This window comes from Hyla sarda, chromosome 3 (assembly GCF_029499605.1).
Source record: "Hyla sarda isolate aHylSar1 chromosome 3, aHylSar1.hap1, whole genome shotgun sequence".
In the NCBI taxonomy this organism is placed as follows: Eukaryota; Metazoa; Chordata; class Amphibia; order Anura; family Hylidae; genus Hyla; species Hyla sarda.
In genome coordinates, this window is record NC_079191.1 from 447627128 (window position 1) to 447647817 (window position 20690).

Genomic DNA, 20690 nt, shown 5'->3' on the forward strand with positions numbered 1-20690 from the left:
GTGTATTTTTGGTCACTTTTTATATCATGAAAAAATGAATAACAAGCGATCAAAAGTCCGATCAGTACAAAAATGGTACCGCTAAACATGTTAGATCATGGCGCAAAAAATTAGCCCTCATTCCGGCCCATATGCAGAAAAATAAAAAAGTTATAGGGGTCAGAAGATGACAATTTTAAATGTATACATTTTCCTGCATGTAGTTATGATTTTTTCCAGAAGTACGACAAAATCACCAATATAAGTAGGGGATCATTTTAACTGTATGGACCTACAGAATAAAAAGAAGGTAAAATTTTTACCGAAAAATGTACGGCGTAGAAACAGAAGCCCCCAAAACTTACAAAATATTGTAGCACAATTAATTTTTTTTTCCGTTTCACCGTGGATATTTTGGTAAAATGACTAATGTCACTGTGAAGTAGAATTGGTGGCGCAAAAAAAAAAAAGCCATCATATGGAATTTTATGTGCAAAACTGAGTTATGACTTTTACAAGGTGATGAGAAAAAAATGAAAATGCAAAAACAAAAAAACCCTGAATCCTTAAAAGGTTAATGATGAGATTCCTGTGGGCGCTTTTGGGGAGGAGAGATCTTTGTGGATTTTGGGAAGCGAGTGATATGTAGGGGTTATAGGGCACTTGATATCATCTGATTATTTAATTGTCATGTGACCCTGATTCACTCCCAAACCCACAAGATGCTCCAACTCAGTGCAGTACTGGTTGGTGGGATTACTGGACAGGGGACTATAAGACTTAATATCAGACAACTGTCCCAACCACCTCATTCTCAGTATTGTCAGGTTATTACACAACAATATCTCAGTCTATTCTTCACCAAACATTTGGGGCTTCTCAGCATTTACCAAAAAGCTTTTAAACAAATAGTAAAAGAGCTAAAAACACCAATGACCTGGAGCGTTATACCCGACCTCCCCTCCCCCGATCACCATCAATATCATGGAGACCACACAACACACATTTCTTATCTGAGGAGAAATCATCACACAATATAAATCTCCTCCAGATAATAGATCAGACAGGGAGAAGATCAGCTGATCCCTTCATATAGAAGGATCCGGAAGAGATAAGAAATGTGTGTTGTGTGGTCTCCATGATATTGGTGGTGATCGGGGGAGGGGAGGTCGGGTAGAACGCAGTGTGGATCTCACTTGTCCACCTTCCCTGTTAGGTGGGTGTCCTTTCATCATGTCTGCTCAGGTTTTACATGTATATGATTTGTAATTTATTATACTGTGATTTCCATTGATGAATGGACTTATATGTCTCATTGTCTTATAAAGAGTTTATCTTGTCTGTGCAGGAGGATGCACAGAGAACCACATGAGCACTTTGACCAATCAGGGGCCTCCTACCCTGCTCCCCCGGGTCTGTCTGGACAGGGAGGAGAGTGAGTGGGGGTCCAGTCCAGATCTCTGTTGTGGGACTTGTACCTCATCACACGAGGACTAAGAGACCCAATTGCTGCAACCAGCTTTATTCCTAAGTGACATCACCCTTCACAGGATCCCACCGACCTGTTCGTCCATCAAGTCTGTCCAGACACCAGTCCGCTGTGTGAGGGTGTGTGGCTGTGACATCACGACCACTGCCGCAGGAACCTGAAGTTTGTTTAGAATGCTGGGTGCTGTGGGAGCTCACGAGGGGCCCTGGCAGTGGTACCCCCACAATCAGACATCTTATCCCCTGTCCTTTCGATAGGCGATAGGATGTTTAGCTGCAGAGAACCCCTATAACCGGCCTTTTTTGATAACCTCTACTCTCCAATCGTGCTGTCACTTCCCTCCCCTCCCTGTCAGAGTCTTCATTTGTGGTGCAGTTTCTTCGGGCTCCGATCATCTCCACAACCGGAAGATTTTTGACCACATGATCCAGATGACAGGAGTTAGCCAGTAAGATGGAATTGGTTGACATTTCTTTTCTATAAGTAGAGGTAAGTATTTTGCCTTGAGTCACATCCCCTACCAATGTCAAACTCCCCCCGTCAATATACCGGTCATACCACATGAAATTGTCTGAAAGTCTATTTCTGGCAAAAACTTCCTCTTCCACCAACACACACACATATATATATATATATATATATATATATATATGTTGGCGAGAGAGGGGGAGAGCTTTGTGTCCATAGAAGTGGAGTATGGAGGGTATACGAAAGAAACTACTTAAACACCAAAATGTCCTCCCCATGTGGGATGAGTGAGTATAACGCAATAACATTGACAGTTATCCATGTCATCCCTTCTGTCCAGGGGGATCCATAGCAGCATGAACACTCCTGATGTCCTGGCATTAAGGGCACCGATGCTTGTAACCTTGAATCTACCAATTCACAAAAATGTGCGTTTAATGATGAGATTCCTGTGACAATAGGCCGCTTTTGTGGGGAGACATCTTTGTGGATTTTGGGAAGTGAGTGATATGTAGGTGTTATAGGGCACTTGATGTCATCTGCTTATTTCATTGTCATGTGACCCTGATTCACTCCCAAACCCACAAGATGCTCCAACTCCGTGCAGTACTGTTTGGTGGGATTACGGGACAGGGACCTATAAGACTTAATATCAGACAACTGTCCCAACCACCTCATCCACAGGATTGTCAGATTTTATTACAAGACTGGAGGCTCGTATTATGCTAATTCTTCTTTAGTAGCTCATAAAGCAGCAAACTAAGGGTTAAAGAAAAAACATAGTGTAGTGCACAATAACTTAGTGTAATCATGCGCAAAATATATGTGAACAGCCAATCATATTAAGGCAACATCTAATATATGGTAAAGTCCCAACTGAAATATTTTCTTTGCTGCTCATTTCATGAGTTAAGTTGATGGAAGATTTTCTCTACATTTATTCATATATATTGTATTTAATTATGTTTTTTCTTTAATTTCTTTTTATTTTGTATATATTTGTTTATTTAATTATTTAAATATTTATTTATTCTTATTTTAATCCTTGTATATATACATATATATATTTATATATGTTGGTGTCTTATCCATTACTTCTCATTATCTTATATTTTATTTCTTATCATATTTCATTATTTCCTCCTCGTGATCCTCTCTTTCCTCATTGCCGTTCTTATCACATTGTCTTTTCTTTCCCCATTTATGTTCCCCTATTTACACTTTCATATTTAATTAAACATTTATATACATCTCCCCCCCCTTTTTCATACTCACTTGGTTTCGCCGTTATTAGCGTTGCTCCGTGCGCGCGCCCTCTCCTATCTTCTACTATCGTCCGTTACACTGGTGATGCACTTTATTTTCTCCGGCGGTCTCGCGAGATCTGTTGCGCAGCTACTTATTAGCTGTTACGCTCTAGATCTCGCATTTGCCACCAGAGCCTCTGCATCGTCGCACTGCTGCCCCTGTCTGGTCAAAAATATATATACATTACATCCATTGTATATTAAGACCCCGTATTGGGAAGAATATTTCAGGTCTTTTCATATATATCTATATATATATATATCCTTACATCTATTTATTGATAAAAAAAAATTTAAGTATTCATATTTTACCTATTTATTTGATCATATTTATTATTAATATTTATATATATTTATTGATATTATTGATTTTTATAGATAGGTATTATATATTTATTTATTTCAATATGGCCTCTGATGACTTGGACATTCCTGTGACTGACATCATAGAAGTCCCATATGTTAATGAGGATCACATAAATGATCTAATAATAAATCTATTCATTCTGCTGCCAAACATGCTATGTCCTCTATACAGGACTCTATAGCAAAATCCGTAGCAGCCGCTATGTCCCAGTCTGCCCATCAAAAATCCTTTCTACTCCTTCTGATACTTATTGGTCAGCGGATGAGTACATTGGTAAGGTGTCACATAAGAGGCATCACTGTCAAGACGATCCCTCGGATAATGTGTCCAAGAAACGCTCTAAGGACGTAAGGAATCAAGTATCTCATATTAAAGGGGTACTCCGGCCCCAAGACATCTTATCCCCTATTCAAAGGATAGGGGATAAGATGTCTGATCACGGAGGACCCACCGCTGTGGACCCCTGCAATCTAGCATGCAGAATCCACCTGTAAGCACTGCAGAAAGCGCTTGAGGCTCCAAGTGTTATGCCTCCCTACCACGGGGACGGAGTATCGTGACATCACGACTCCACCCCTGTGTGACATCATGCCCGCCCCCTAAATGCAAGTCTATGGGAGGGGACGGCCTTCACGCCCCCTCCCATAGACTTGCATTGAGGGGGCGGGGCGTGGCGTGACGTCACAAGACTCTGTCCCCGTAGTTGGGAGGCATAAGACTTGGAGCCTCCAGCGCTTTCTGCAGTGCTTACAGGTGGATGCTGCATGCTAGATTGCAGGGGTCCCCAGCGGCGGGTCCCCCGTGATCAGACATCTTATCCCCTATCCTTTGGAAAGTGGATAAGATGTCTTGGGCCGGAGTACCCCTTCAAATCGCATGCTAAGCAAAGCAAAATATCTGGTGTTTTACCTATACACTCTAGTCTCTCAACCCATGAGGACGAACCATATAAACGGGATCATAAATCTGTTGGAAACAAACCAGATTCTTATGTTATAGTCTCTAGTGGTTCTTCATCTGACTTGTCTGTTCATAATGATTCAGGCCAAAATGCAGAATACGAGGACATTTCAGAGGTTGAAGATGACCTTTTTTCCTTACCTGATACCTCTGATGATCAAGTTCTTGATTGCAAAGGCATACCTTATTTTGACCCAAATCAGACATCCCAGGTCGGATTAATGGGTTCCTCACCCTAATGTTGCGCAATATTTAGGAGTTTGGTTTAAAAAGCCCCTAGACAAGATGGCTCCACACAAACTGTACACTGAATGTCCTAGGCCAACATTGCCTGACATTACTACTCTGACCCCCAACATTGACCCTACTCTGGTCAAATACATTAGGAAAGCGGGGACAAGCCCTAAAAAGGTATAGACAGGTCCTTCAAATCCTGTCAAGACAAATTGTTGGATGTGTTGGGACCTCTCTCAAAGATAAAGGACCTCTCTGAAGAAGCCATAGTGTCTAATAAACCCATAGATGTGACTATTTTGTGAGGCTGGATCAAAAGAGCTATATGCTGTTTTTTGGCAACACTAATGCAGCCCTCTATTCAGAACGGAAACGTTCGCTTTTAATGAGGCTTGACCCTGACTCATTTAGCCAACTCAAGTCAAAAGAGCCTTTTGCTCTTTGGGGAATCTTTTATAAAAGAGTTAAACAAATACGTGGGCTTATTCTCATCATTAGATAAGGCCCATTCCTCAGTTTTCCAGAGGAAGGTTTTCACCAGGGCCAGGAGAGGCAGGGGCCGCTTCCCCGGCCGTACTAACTCAGACCGTAATCAGTTCAGAGGCTCCTAATATTCTAACAAACCTCAGACCTCTACAGGACCATTTCATCAAACTCCATTCTTCCCATATAGAGGACGACCATGGAAGCTCAGAGGACAATGTGGCTTTTCCAAGTCCAGACATTCATCAGGTAAGTTTAATGATTTCACCTTTTTCACACATTCCTCTAGGAGGCAGATTATAGTATTTTTCCCAAGTTTGCTCCATGATAACTTCGGATGGTTGAGTGTTACAAGCCATTATAGGATTCCAGATAGAATTTGTAAGTTTTCCCTTTCAAACACATCTTCCTCATCCCATCCGATTTTCAAAGGAAGACCGACTTCTCGTAGACTCAGAAATAGACGAATTATATAAAAAAAATGCCATAGTTCCGGTCTCTCCACATCCAAATCTCTTTCATAGCAACATCTTTTTAGTGAAAAAGAAAGATGTGGCTACAGACCGGTTATCAACCTCAGAATTTTAAACAATTTTGTGAAGTATTAACACTTCAAAATGGAAGGGATTCATTTACTAAGAGATTTACTACGCCACAGAGATTGGCTGATAAAAATAGATTTGAAGGATGCATATCTAACGGTTCTAATTCATCCATATTCAAGAGATTATATATGTTTTTATGGAAAAATCTAATTTGGCAATTCAATTGCCTCCCATTCGGTTTAGCTTCCACATCTTGGTGCTTCACAAAAACAATGAAGCCTGTAGTAGCTATGCTCAGAAGTCGAGGTGTCCGTCTGATCATATACTTAGACGATATCCTTATTATGTCTCAGTCTCGTTCCCTATGTTATCTTCATATGCATTGGACTCTGTCCTTATTGACGGATTTGGGATTTCTAATCAATTTTAAAAAATCCGTTCTGACCCCTTCAAGGGAGGTAGAGTTTTTGGGATTCATGATCAACACCAATCTAGAAACCTTGAGTCTTCCTTCCAGGAGGTTGATGACTATCCGAAGGGAAATTCATTCTGTTCTGCACAAGCAGATGATGTCTTTGAGAGCCATTGCCCGAATCATAGGACTACTTTCAGCCTTGATTCAAGCCATTTTTCCGGCTCCCCATCACTACAGAGTTCTTCAACATATCAAAATTCAACCCTTGAGAGAAGATCTGAGTTATCCGGATTTGATATCTCTTACTCACGAAACAAGGGACAAATTATTTTGGTGGTTAAACCACATGGAATCTTGGAATAGAAAAGCCATCTTTCATTCTCTTCCGGACTTCATTATAGAATCCGATACGAGTCTTCTCGGTTGGGGAGCTCGCTGCGATCCTTTATCCACAGAAGAATCTTCATTACATATCAATTGTTTAGAACTCCTGGCAGGATTTTTTTCCTTGAAGAGTTTTATCAAAGACAGATCTCATTGTTGTGTCCTCTTGAAGATGGACGACATCTCTGCTGTTCAGTATATCAATCGTCTGGGTGGCACAAGATCAAAAATTTTATCTGATATTACAAAAGATTTTGGCATTTCTGCTTGGACAAGGATATTGTCCTCAAAGCGGAATACCTTCCTGGTCTCTCAAACTCTGTTGTGGATTGGAATTCACGTTTCATTTCCGATTACAGCGATTGGCATCTGGATCCTTCCATTTTCTCTCAAATCAACAATCTATGGGGTCCCCTTCAAATAGATCTGTTCGCATCTCGACTCAATCGCCAACTTCCAACATTTTTCAGTTGGCACCCAGATCCAGAAGCTTCAGGAGTGGACGCATTCTGTCAAATTTGTCCTCAGGGAATTCTTTATGCATTTCCTCCCTTTGCAATGATTCCACGACTTCTTCTCCAAACTTGGATGTTGAAATCGACTCTGTTCATCATAACTCCTTGGTGGCCAACTCAAGCTCTGTTCCCTCAGATTCCCAGAATGTGCATAGATTACCTTCGTCTTTCTTGCTTTCAATCAATTCTTTTAGATCCATCAGGGAATCCTCACCCTCTTGTTCTTTCGGATTCTCTGCATCTGCCTTCCTCATCTTTCTTCGAACTTTCTCAGTCTTCTAAAGAACTCTTATCAGGAGCTTGGGCCCCAGGTACCAAGTCAGCTTACCGATCTGCCTGGAAACTTTGGGTACATTGGTGCTCACAACGGGATCTGGATCCCTTTCATTCCTCTATTTTTAACATTTTAAATTTTCTTTCCACCTCTATCGATTCTGGAAAGGCCTATGGCACCATTAATGTTTATAGATCAGCTTTATCCTATTATCACATTCCTATTGATTCTTTATCGGTGGGTAAACATCCTTTAGTTTAGACTTATGAAAGGTATCAAGTTCAGGAGACCTCCCTTACCTAAATACCAGTCTACTTGGGATGTCTATGTAGTTTTATCTTTTATAGACTCTCTTGGTGAGAATGATTCTCTCTCTCTTAAATGTTTATCTCTCACATTGACCGTGCTGTTATGTCTCATTTCTTTCAAAAGACTGTCTGATGATCGTGCATTGGATATTTCACATAGACAATTCTTACCTCATGGAGTTCAATTTTTTTATTCACGGACGTAAAAAAACCAATTTCCATTTTATTTCTTATCCAGCCTTTCCTCATAATTCTAATTTATGTGTTATTCGCTGCTTACAGGTTTATGAACAAAAATCGACTCCTTAGACTTCCTACTTCCTCTCAATTACTATTATCTTATTGTAAACCACACGCCCCAGTTTCTTCACCTACTCTGGTAAGATGGATTAGACAAATCGTGTCTTTATCTGACATTTTGATTTTTCAGGCTCATTCTCCTAGAAGCGCTATGTCCACCAAAGTATTCCCGGCTGGAGGTTCTTTATCTGACCTTCTCAAAGCAGCTGATTGGTCTTCTGAGTTCACTTTTCGCACTTTCTATTTTAAACCTTCTCCTCACGTCTCTGCTTGTATCTTATATTTTATATTATATTTTAATATTGTTCCACATTATAGTGTTTTCTAATGTTTAGCTTTAAATATACATAATATGAGTCTCCAGTCTTGTGATAAAATTGGAGATTTTCCTGGTCTTGTTGATGGAGAATATTATCCCTCCCTATTACCCTTCCCATTTTATCGCAGTTTCTCTCTTTTCAGCAGAATTACTCTTTATTATTTCTGCTGTTATTCCGTTTTCTGGATAGATCCTTCATTGTCAAGTTATATTCTTCCAGTTCCTGTTTTACCTAATTTTGGATACTTAACCTTCGCTACAGAGAAGAAGATATTTCAGTTGGGACTTTACCATATATCAGATGTTGCCCTAATATGATTGGCTGTTCACATATATTGTACATATGATTAAACTTTGTTTTTCTTTATCCCTTTATTTGCTGCCATATGAGCTAGTAAAGAAGAAATAGCATAATCTTCACCTCTGGTCTTTAATAAAATCTATATTTTCCATCAAAAACACTAAAAAAAAATCTCCAATTATTACCAAACATTTGGGGCTTCTCAGCATTTGCCCCCCAAAAAAAGCTTTTAAACAAATAGTAAAAGAGGTAAAATCACCAATAACCTGGAGCGTTCTACCCGACCTCCCCTCCCCCGATCACCATAAATATCATGGAGACCACATAACACACATTTCTGATCTCTTCCGGATCCTTCTATATGAAGGGATCAGCTGATCTTCTCCCTGTCTGATCTATTATCTGGAGGAGATTTATATTGTGCGATGATTTCTCCTCAGATAAGAAATGTGTGTTGTGTGGTCTCCTTGATATTGATGGTGATCGGGGGAGGGGAGGTCGGGTAGAACGCTCCAGGTCATTGGTGTTTTTAGCTCTTTTACTATTTGTTTATAAGCTTTTTGGTAAAGAATAGACTATAAAATGGTGATATATGTTGTTGGTTATAGTTTCTTTATCTGTTTCTGATGTTGTTGGTTTGTAGAAAGCTTTTGGTTAAAAACAAGTGTGATATCTGTGTGGTGCCCCAGTGTTGATCACACTTGTCCACCTTTCCTGTCAGGTGGGTGTCACTTAATCATGTCTGTTCAGGTTTTACGTGTATATGAATTGTAATTTATTATACTGGGATTTCCATTGATTAATGCTCTTATATGTCTCATTGTCTTATAAAGAGTTTATCTTGTCTGTGCAGGAGGATGCACAGAGAACCACATGAGCACTTTGACCAATCAGGGACCTCCTACCCTGCTCCCCCGGGTCTGTCTGGACAGGGAGGAGAGTGAGTGGAGGTCCAGTCCAGATCTCTGTTGTGGGACAAAAAATCCCAAATCCAAAATAGTGTATTTTTGGTCACTTTTTATATCATGAAAAAATGAATAACAAGCGATCAAAAGTCCGATCAGTACAAAAATGGTACCGCTAAACACTTCAGATCATGGCGCAAAAAATTAGCCCTCATTCCGGCCCATATGCAGAAAAATAACAAAGTTATAGGGGTCAGAAGATGACAATTTTAAATGTATACATTTTCCTGCATGTAGTTATGATTTTCTCCAGAAGTATGACAATATCAAACCTATATAAGTAGGGGATCATTTTAACCGTATGGACCTACAGAATAAAAAGAAGGTGACATTTTTACCGAAAAATATACGGCGTAGAAACAGAAGCCCCCAAAACTTACAAAATATTGTAGCACAATTAATTTTTTTTCCGTTTCACCGTGGATATTTTGGTAAAATGACTAATGTCACTGTGAGGTAGAATTGGTGGCGCAAAAAAAAAAAAAAAAACATAATATGGAATTTTATGTGCAAAATTTATCAGTTGTGACTTTTACAAGGTGATGAGAAAAAAATGAAAATGCAAAAACAGAAAAACCCTGAATCCTTAAGAGGTTAATGATGAGATTCCTGTGGGCGCTTTTGGGGAGGAGACATCTTTGTGGATTTTGGGAAGTGAGTGATATGTAGGGGTTATAGGGCACTTGATATCATCTGATTATTTCATTGTCATGTGACCCTGATTCACTCCCAAACCCACAAGATGCTCCTACTCAGTGCAGTACTGGTTGGTGGGATTACTGGACTGGGGACTATAAGACTTAATATCAGACAATTTTCCCAACCACCTCATTCACAGGATTGTCAGGTTATTACACAACAATATCCCAATCTATTCTTCACTAAACATTTGGGGCTTCTCAGCATTTACCAAAAAGCTTTTAAACAAATAGTAAAAGAGCTAAAAACACCAATGACCTGGAGCGTTCTACCCGACCTCCCCTCCCCCGATCACCATCAATATCATGGAGACCACACAACACACATTTCTTATCTGAGGAGAAATCATCACACAATATAAATCTCCTCCAGATAATAGATCAGACAGGGAGAAGATCAGCTGATCCCTTCATATAGAAGGATCCGGAAGAGATAAGAAATGTGTGTTGTGTGGTCTCCATGATATTGATGGTGATCGGGGGAGGGGAGGTCGAGTAGAACGCTCCAGGTCATTGGTGTTTTTTAGCTCTTTTACTATTTGTTGAAAAGCTTTTTGGCAAATGCTGAGAAGCCCCAAATGTTTGGTGAAAAATAGAATATGAAATTGTGATGTCTGTGATTGATGTGTTGTTGGTTTTTAGAAGGCTTCTTAGTTTTTTTGGTTAAAAACAAGGGATATCTTTGTGGTGCCCCAGTGTGGATCTCACTTGTCCACGTATCATGTTAGGTGGGTGTCCTTTCATCATGGTTGTGCAGGTTTTCCATGTATATGATTTGTAATTTATTATACTGTGATTTTCATTGATGAATGCTCTTATATGTCTCATTGTCTTATAAAGAGTTTATCTTGTCTGTGCAGGAGGATGCACAGAGAACCACATGAGCACTTTCACCAATCAGGGGCCTCCTACCCAGGTTTGTCTGGACAGGGAGGAGAGTGAGTGGGGGTCCAGTCCAGATCTCTGTTGTGGGACTTGTACCTCATCACACGAGGACTAAGAGACCCAATTGCTACAACCAGCTTTATTCCTAAGTGACATCACCCTTCACAGGATCCCGCCGACCTGTTCATCCATCAAGTCTGTCCAGACACCAGTCTGCTGTGTGAGGGTGTGAGGCTGTGACATCATGACCACTGCCGCAGGAACCTGAAGTTTGTTTAGAATGCTGGGTGCTGTGGGAGCTCACGAGAGGCCCTGGCAGCGGTACCCCCACAATCAGACATCTTATCCCCTGTCCTTTCGATAGGCAATGGGATGTTTAGCTGCAGAGAACCCCTATAACGGGCCATTTTTTATAACCTCTACTCTCCAATCGTGCTGTCATTTTCCTCACCTCCCTGTCAGAGTCCTCATTTGTGGTGCAGTTTCTTCGGGCTCCGATCATCTCCCAAACCAGAAGATTTTTGACCACATGATCCAGATGACAGGAGTTAGCCAGTAAGATGGAATTGGTTACCATTTCTTTTCTATAAGTAGAGGTAAGTATTTTGCCTTGAGTCACATCCCCTACCAATGTCAAACTCCCCCCGTCAATATACCGGTCATACCACATGAAATTGTCTGAAAGTCTATTTCTGGCAAAAACTTCCTCTTCCACCAACACATATATATATATATATATATATATATATATATATGTTGGCGAGAGAGGGGGAGAGCTTTGTGTCCATAGAAGTGGAGTATGGAGGGTATACGAAAGAAACTACTTCAACACCAAAATGTCCTCCCCATGTGGGATGAGTGAGTATAACGCAAAAACATCGACAGTTATCCATGTCATCCCTTCTGTCCAGGGTTTGGGATCCATAGCAGCATGAACACTCCTGATGTCCTGGCATTAAGGGCACCGATGCTTGTAACCTTGAATCTACCAATTCACAAAAATGTTTGTTTAATGATGAGATTCCTGTGGGCGCTTTTGTGGGGAGACATCTTTGTGGATTTTGAGAAGTGAGTGATATGTAGTTATTATAGGGCACTTGACATTGATGTCATCTGCTTATTTCATTGTCATGTGACCCTGACTCACTCTGAAACCCACAAGATGCTCCAACTCAGTGCAGACCTGTTTGGTGGGATTACTGGACAGGGGCCTATAAGACTTAATATCAGACAACTGTCCCAACCCCCTCATTCACAGGATTGTCAGATTTTATTACAAGACTGGAGGCTCATATTATGCTAATTCTTCTTTAGTAGCTCATATAGCAGCAAACTAAGGGTTAAAGAAAAAACAGTGTAGTGACCAATAACTTAGCGTAATCATGCGTACAAAATATGTGAACAGCCAATCATATTAAGGCAACATCTAATATATGGTAAAGTCCCAACTGAAATATCTTCTTTGCTGCTCATTTCATGAGTAAAGTTGATGGAAGATTTTCTCTACATTTATTCATATATATTGTATTTAATTATGTTTTTTCTTTAATTTCTTTTTATTTTGTATATATTTGTTTATTTAATTATTTAAATATTTATTTATTCTTATTTTAATCCTTGTATATATACATATATATATATTTATATATGTTGGTGTCTTATCCATTACTTCTCATTATCTTATATTTTATTTCTTATCATATTTCATTATTGCCTCCTCGTGATTCTCTCTTTCCTCATTGCCGTTCTTATCACATTGTCTTTTCTTTCCCCATTTATATTCCCCTATTTACACTTTCATATTTAATTAAACATTTATATACATCTCTCCCCCCCCCTTTTTCATACTCGCTTGGTTTCGCCGTTATTAGCGTTGCTCCGTGCGCGCGCCCTCTCCTATCTTCTACTATCGTCCGTTACACTGGTGACGCACTTTATTTTCTCCGGCGGTCTCGCGAGATCTGTTGCGCAGCTGCTTATTAGCTGTTACGCTCTAGATCTCGCATTTGCCACCAGAGCCTCTGCATCGTCGCACTGCTGCCCCTGTCTGGTCAAAAAGATATATACATTACATCCATTGTATATTAAGACCCCTTATTGGTAAGAATAATTCAGGTCTTTTCATATATATCAATATATATATATATCCTTACATCTATTTATTGATTAAAAAAAAATGTAAGTATATATATTTTACCTATTTATTTGATTATATTTATTATTATTAATATTTATATATATATTTATTGATATTATTGATTTTTATAGATAGGTCTTATATATTTATTTATTTCAATATGGCCTCTGATGACTTGGACATTCCTGTGACTGACATCAAAGAAGTCCCATATGTTAATGAGGATAACAAATTATCTAATAATAAATCTATTCATTCTGCTGTCAAACATGCTATGTCCTCTATACAGGACTCTATAGGAAAATCCGTAGCAGCCGCTATGTCCCAGTCTGCCCATCAAAAATCCTTTAGACCTCATATGTCTAATCCTTCTGATACTTATTGGTCAGCGGATGAGTACATTGGTAAGGTGTCACATAAGAGGCATCACTCTCAAGACGATCCCTCGGATAATGTGTCCAAGAAACGCTCTAAGGACGTAAGGGATCAAGTATCTCATATTAAAGGGGTACTCCGGCCCCAAGACATCTTATCCCCTATCCTGTTGACCCCTGCAATCTAGCATGCAGCATCCACCTGTAAGCACTGCAGGAAGCGCTGGAGGCTCTCAGTGTTATGCCTCCCTACCACGGGGTCGGAGTATCGTGACGTCACGACTCCACCCCCGTGTGACATCTTGCCCGCCCCCTAAATGCAAGTCTATGGGAGGGGACGGCCGTCACGCCCCCTCCCATAGACTTGCATTGAGGGGGCAGGGCGTGATGCCACAATGGGGCGGAGTCGTGATGTCACGAGACTCCGTCCCCGTAGTTGGGAGGCATATTACTTGGAGCCTCCAGTGCTTCCTGCAGTGGTTACAGGTGGATGCTGTATGCTAGATTGCAGGGGTCCCCAACGGCGGGTCCCCCGTGATCAGACATCTTATCTTTGGATAGAGGATAAGATGTCTTGGGCCGGAGTACCCCTTCAAATCGCATGCTAAGCAAAGCAAAATATCCAGTGTTTTACCTATACACTCTAGTCCCTCAACCCATGAGGACGAACCATATAAACGGGATCATAAATCTGTTAGAAACAAACCAGATTCTTATGTTATAGCCTCTAGTGGTTCTTCATCTGACTTGTCTGTTCATAATGATTCAGGCCAAAATGCAGAATACGAGGACATTTCAGAGGTTGAAGATGACCTTTTATCCTTACCTGATACCTCTGATGATCAAGTTCTTGATTGCAAAGACATACCTTATTTTGACCCAAATCAGACATCCCAGATCGGGTGAATGGGTTCCTCACCCTAATGTTGCGCAATATTTAAGAGTTTGGTTTAAAAAGCCTCTAGACAAGATGGCTCCACACAAACTGCACGCTGAATGTCCTAGGCCAACATTGCCTGACATTACTACTCTGACCCCCAACATTGACCCTACTCTGGTCAAATAAATTATGAAAGTGGAGAAAAGCCCTAAAAAGGTATAGACAGGTCCTTCAAATCCTGTCAAGACAAATTGTTGGATGTGTTGGAACCTCTCTCAAAGATAATGGACCTTTCTGAAGAAGCCATAGTGTCTAATAAACCCATAGATGTGACTATTTTGCGAGGCTGGACCCAGAGAGCTATATGCTTTTTTGGCAACACTAATGCTGCCCTCTATTCAGAACGGAGACATTCGCTTTTAATGAGGCTTGACCTTCAACTGACTCATTTAGCCAACTCTGATTTAGGTGAGTCAAAAGACCCTTTAAAGAGTTAAACAAATACGTGGGCTTATTCTCATCATTAGATAAGGCCCAGTCCTCAGTTTTCCAGAGGAAGGTTTTCACCAGGGTCGGGAGGCAGGGGCCACTTCCCCGGCCGTACTAACTCAGACCGTAATCAGTTCAGAGGCTCCTCATATTCTAGCAAACCTCAGACCTCTACAGGACCATTTCATCAAACTCCATTCTTCCCATATAGAGGACGACCATGGAAGCTCAGAGGCCAATGTGGCTTTTCCAAGTCCAGACCTTCATCAGGTAAGTTTAATGTTTTCACCTTTTTCCCACATTCCTCTAGGAGGCAGATTATAGTATTTTTCCCAAGTTTGGTCCATGATAACTTCGGATGCTTGGGTGTTACAAGCCATTATAGGATTCCAGATAGAATTTGTAAGTTTTCCCTTTCAAACACATCTTCCTCATCCCATCCGATTTTCAAAGGAAGATCGACTTCTCGTAGACTCAGAAATAGACGAATTATATAAAACAAAATGCCATTGTTCCGGTCTCTCCACATCCAAATCTCTTTCATAGCAACATCTTTTTAGGGAAAAAGAAAGATGGTGGCTACAGACCGGTTATCAACCTCAGAATGGATTCATTTACTAAGAGATTTACTACGCCACAGAGATTGGCTGATAAAAATAGATTTGAAGGATGCATATATAACGGTTCTGATTCATCCATATTCAAGAGATTATATATGTTTTTTATGGAAAAATCTAATTTGGCAATTCAATTGCCTCCCATTCGGTTTAGCTTCTGCATCTTGGTGCTTCACAAAAATAATGAAGCCTGTAGTAGCTATGCTCAGAAGTCAAGGTGTCCGTCTAATAATATACTTAGACGATATCCTTATTATGTCTCAGTCTCGTTCCCTATGTTATCTTCATATGCATTGGACTCTGTCCTTATTGACGGATTTGGGATTTCTAATCAATTTAAAAAAAAACGTTCTGACCCCTTCAAGGGAGGTAGAGTTTTTGGGATTCATGATCAACACCAATCTAGCAACCTTGAGTCTTCCTTCCAGGAGGTTGAAGACTATCCGAAGGGAGACTCATTCTGTTCTGCACAAGCAGATGATATCTTTGAGAGCCATTGCCCGAATTGTAGGACTACTTTCAGCCTTGATTCAAGCCATTTTTCCGGCTCCCCATCACTACAGAGCTCTTCAACGTCTCAAAATTCAACCCTTGAGAGAAGGTCTGGGTTATACGGATTTGATATCTCTTACTCCCGAAACAAGGGACAAATTACTTTGGTGGTTAAACCACATAGAATCTTGGAATAGAAAAGCCATCTTTCATTCTCTTCCGGACCTCATTATAGAATCCGATACGAGTCTTCTCGGTTGGGGAGCTCGCTGCGATCCTTTATCCACAGAAGAATCTTCATTACATATCAATTGTTTAGAACTCCTGGCAGGATTTTTTTCCTTGAAGAGTTTTATCAAAGACAGATCTCATTGTTGTGTCCTCTTGAAGATGGACGACATCTCTGCTGTTCAGTATATCAATCGTCTGGGTGGCACAAGATCAAAAATTTTATCTGATATTACAAAAGATTTTTTGGCATTTCTACTTGGACAAGGATATTGACCTCAAAGCGGAATACCTTCCTGGTCTCTCAAACTCTGTTGCGGATTGGAATTCACGTTTCCTTTCCGATTACAGTGATTGGCATCTGGATCCTTCCATTTTCTCTCAAATCAACAATCTATGGGGTCCCCTTCAAATAGATCTGTTCGCATTTCGACTCAATCGCCAACTTCCAAAATTTTTAAGTTGTCGCCCAGATCCAGAAGCTTCAGGAGTGGACGCATTCTGTCAAATTTGGCCTCAGGGAATTCTTTATGCGTTTCCTCCCTTTGCAATGATTCCACGAGTTCTTCTCCAAACTTGGATGTTGAAATCGACTCTGATCATCATAACTCCTTGGTGGCCAACTCAAGCTCTGTTCCCTCAGATTCTCGGAATGTGCATAGATTATCCTGTCTTCTTCCTTGCTTTCAATCAATTCTTTTAGATCCATCAGGGAATCCTCACCCTCTTGTTCTTTCGGATTCTCTGTGTCTAATTGCATGGCAGATATCGGGCCTTCCTCATCTTTCTTCGAACTTTTGCAATCTTTTAAAGAACTCTTATCAGGAGCTTGGGCCCCAGGTACCAAGTCAGCTTACTGATCTGCCTGGAAACTTTGGGTACATTGGTGCTCACAATGGGATCTGGATCCCTTTCATTCCTCTATCTTTAACGTTTTAAATTTTCTTTCCACCTCTTTTGATTCTGGAAAGGCCTATCGCACCATTAATGTTTATAGATCAGCTTTATCCTATTAACACATTCCTATTGATTCTTTACCGGTGGGTAAACATCCTTTAGTTTAGACTTATGAAAGGTATCAAGTTCAGGAGACCTCTCTTACCTAAATACCAGTCTACTTGGGATGTCTATGTAGTTTTATCTTTTATAGACTCTCTTGGTGAGAATGATTCTCTCTCTCTCTTAAACCTTTATCTCTCACATTGACCGTGCTGTTATGTCTCATTTCTTTCAAAAGACTGTCTGACGACCGTGCATTGGATATTTCACATAGACAATTCTTACCTCATGGAGTTCAATTTTTATTCACAGACGTACAAAAACCAATTTCCATTCAGTTTTTTATCCAGCCTTTCCTCATAATTCTAATTTATGTGCTATTTGCTGCTTACAGGTTTATGAACAAAAATCGACTCCTTAGACTTCCTACTTCCTCTCAATTACTATTATCATATTGTAAACCACGCGCCCCAGTTTCTTCACCTACTCTGGTAAGATGGATTAGACAAATCGTGTCTTTATCTGACATTTCGATTTTTCAGGCTCATTCTACTAGAAGCGCTATGTCCACCAAAGTATTCCCGGCTGGAGGTTCTTTATCTGACCTTCTCAAAGCAGCTGATTGGTCTTCTGAGTTCACTTTTCGCACTTTCTATTTTAAACCTTCTCCTCACGTCTCTGCTTGTATCTTATATTTTATATTATATTTTAATATTGTTCCACATTATGGTATTTTCTAATGTTTAGCTTTAAATATACATAATATGAGTCTCCTGTCTTGTAATAAAATTGGAGATTTTCCTGGTCTTGTTGATGGAAAATATAGATTTTATTAAAGACAGGAGGCGAATATTATCCCTCCCTATTACCCTTCCCATTTTATTGCAGTTTCTCTCTTTTCAGCAGAATTACTCTTTATTTTTTCTGCTGTTATTCCGTTTTCTGGATAGATCCTTTGTTGTCAAGTTTTATTCTTCCAGTTCCTGTTTTCTTCATTGAACTTTACCTAATTTTGGATACTTAACCTTTGCTACAGAGAAGAGAATATTTCAGTTGGGACTTTACCATATATCAGATGTTGCCCTAATATGATTGGCTGTTCACATATATTGTCCACACGATTACACTGTTTTTTTCTTTATCTCTTTGTTTGCTGCCATATGAGCTAGTAAAGAAGAAATAGTATAATATTCACCTCCAGTCTTTAATACAATCTATATGTTCCATCAAAATCACTAGAAAAATCTCCAATTATTACCTAACGTTATCCCAATCTATTCTTCACCAAACATTTGGGGCTTCCCAGCATTTGCCAAAAAGCTTTTAAACAAATAGTAAAAGAGCTAAAAACACCAATGACCTGGAGCGTTCTACCCGACCTCCCCTCCCCCGATCACCATCAATATCATGGAGACCACACAACACACATTTCTTATCTCTTCCGGATCATTCTATATGAAGGGATCAGCTGATCTTCTCCCTGTCTGATCTATTATCTGGAGGAGATTTATATTGTGTGATGATTTCTCCTCAGATAAGAAATGTGTGTTGTGTGGTCTCCATGATATTGATGGTGTTCGGGGGAGGGGAGGTCGGGTAGAACGCTCCAGCTCATTGGTGTTTTTAGCTCTTTTACTGATTGTTTAAAAGCTTTTTGGCAAATGCTGAGAAGCCCCAAATGTTTGGTGAAGAATAGAATATAAAATGGTGATATATGTTGTTGGTTATAGTATCTTTATCTGCTTCAGATGTTGTTGGTTTGTAGAAAGCTTTTGGTTAAAAACAAGTGTGGACCACACTTGTCCACCTTTCCTGTTAGGTGGGTGTCCTTTCATCATGTCTGCTCAGGTTTTACATGTATATGATTAGTAATTTATTATACTGTGATTTCCATTGATGAATGCGCTTATATGTCTCATTGTCTTATAAAGAGTTTATCTTGTCTGTGCAGGAGGATGCATAGAGAACCACATGAGCACTTTGACCAATCAGGGGCCTCCTACCCTGCTCCCCCGGGTCTGTCTGGACAGGGAGGAGAGTGAGTGGAGGTCCAGTCCAGATCTCTGTTGTGGGACAAAAAATTGCAAATCCAAAATAGTGTATATTTGGTCACTTTTTATATCATGAAAAAACGAATAACGATCAAGCAATCAAAAGTCCGATCAGTACAGAAATGGTACGGCTAAACACTTCAGATCACGGCGCAAAAAATTAGCCCTCATTCCGGCCCATATGCAGAAAAAAAAAAAGTTATAGAGGGACATTTATCAATCTTTGCTTATGTATTCTTTTTTTTAGTCATTTTTTCCTTACTTTTTTTTTGCTTATGTGCGACGTATTTATCACCTGGTTTCAGCCTGTTGATAATTTTCTTTCACGTCAGCAATTTTTCCTTTTTTACTTTGGTAGTAGCTTTTCCTGCTCCATGTTTCAGCTGGAGTAAATTTAGTCCATTTTTAACCCTGTTGCGACTTTTTTTTGCGCAGTTGCGATTGTCGCAGTTAATAAATACCTTACTACCCGTAGTCCATTTTAAAATTATTACTACGTAGTTAATTTTTGGAAAACTTGCTTTTCTCGCTTTCCAGTCAAAATGTCGCACGAAAAATCGTGTAGTCGCAGTTGCGACAATTTTGCGACAATTATAGTAAAGAAAACCTGACTAAACCCGTTGATAAATGTCCATAATAGGGGTCAGAAGATGACAATTTTAAACGTATACATTTTCGTGCATGTAGTTATGATTTTTTCCAGAAGTCCGACAAAATCAAACCTATATAAGTCGGGGATCATTTTAATCGTATGGACCTACAGAATAAAAAGAAGGTGTCATTTATACCGAAAAATGTACGGCGTAGAAACGGAAGCCCCCAAAACTTACAAAATAGCACTTTTTGTTCAATTTTGTCGCACAATTAATTTTTTTTCTGTTTCACCGTGGATATTTTGGTAAAATGACTAATGTCACTGTGAAGTAGAATTGGTGGCGCAAAAAAAAATATAAGCCATAATATGGAATTTTATGTGCAAAATTGAGTTATGACTTTTACAAGGTGATGAGAAAAAAATGAAAATGCAAAAACGGAAAAACCCTGCATCCTTAAGGGGTTAATGATGAGATTCCTGTGGGCGCTTTTGGGGAGGAGACATCTTTGTGGATTTTGGGGAGCGAGTGATATGTAGGTGTTATAGGGCACTTGATGTCATCTGATTATTTCATTGTCGTGTGACCCTGATTCACTCCCAAACCCACAAGGTGCTCCAACTCAGTGCAGTAC

General features: G+C 39.9%; 3 non-coding genes across 3 annotated transcripts; all 3 read right to left on the reverse strand.

The window, feature by feature from the left end:
* Positions 1–849: 849 nt before the first annotated feature.
* Positions 850–911, reverse strand: LOC130363434 (U7 small nuclear RNA). Its single transcript, XR_008891842.1, has one exon. It is a non-coding gene; the product is annotated as a U7 small nuclear RNA (small nuclear RNA).
* Positions 912–10503: 9592 nt separating this feature from the next.
* On the reverse strand, positions 10504–10565 carry LOC130363435 (U7 small nuclear RNA). The gene has a single exon (XR_008891843.1). It is a non-coding gene; the product is annotated as a U7 small nuclear RNA (small nuclear RNA).
* An 8140-nt stretch (positions 10566–18705) lies between these two features.
* Positions 18706–18767, reverse strand: LOC130363450 (U7 small nuclear RNA). The gene has a single exon (XR_008891856.1). It is a non-coding gene; the product is annotated as a U7 small nuclear RNA (small nuclear RNA).
* Between the last annotated feature and the right edge of the window lie 1923 nt (positions 18768–20690).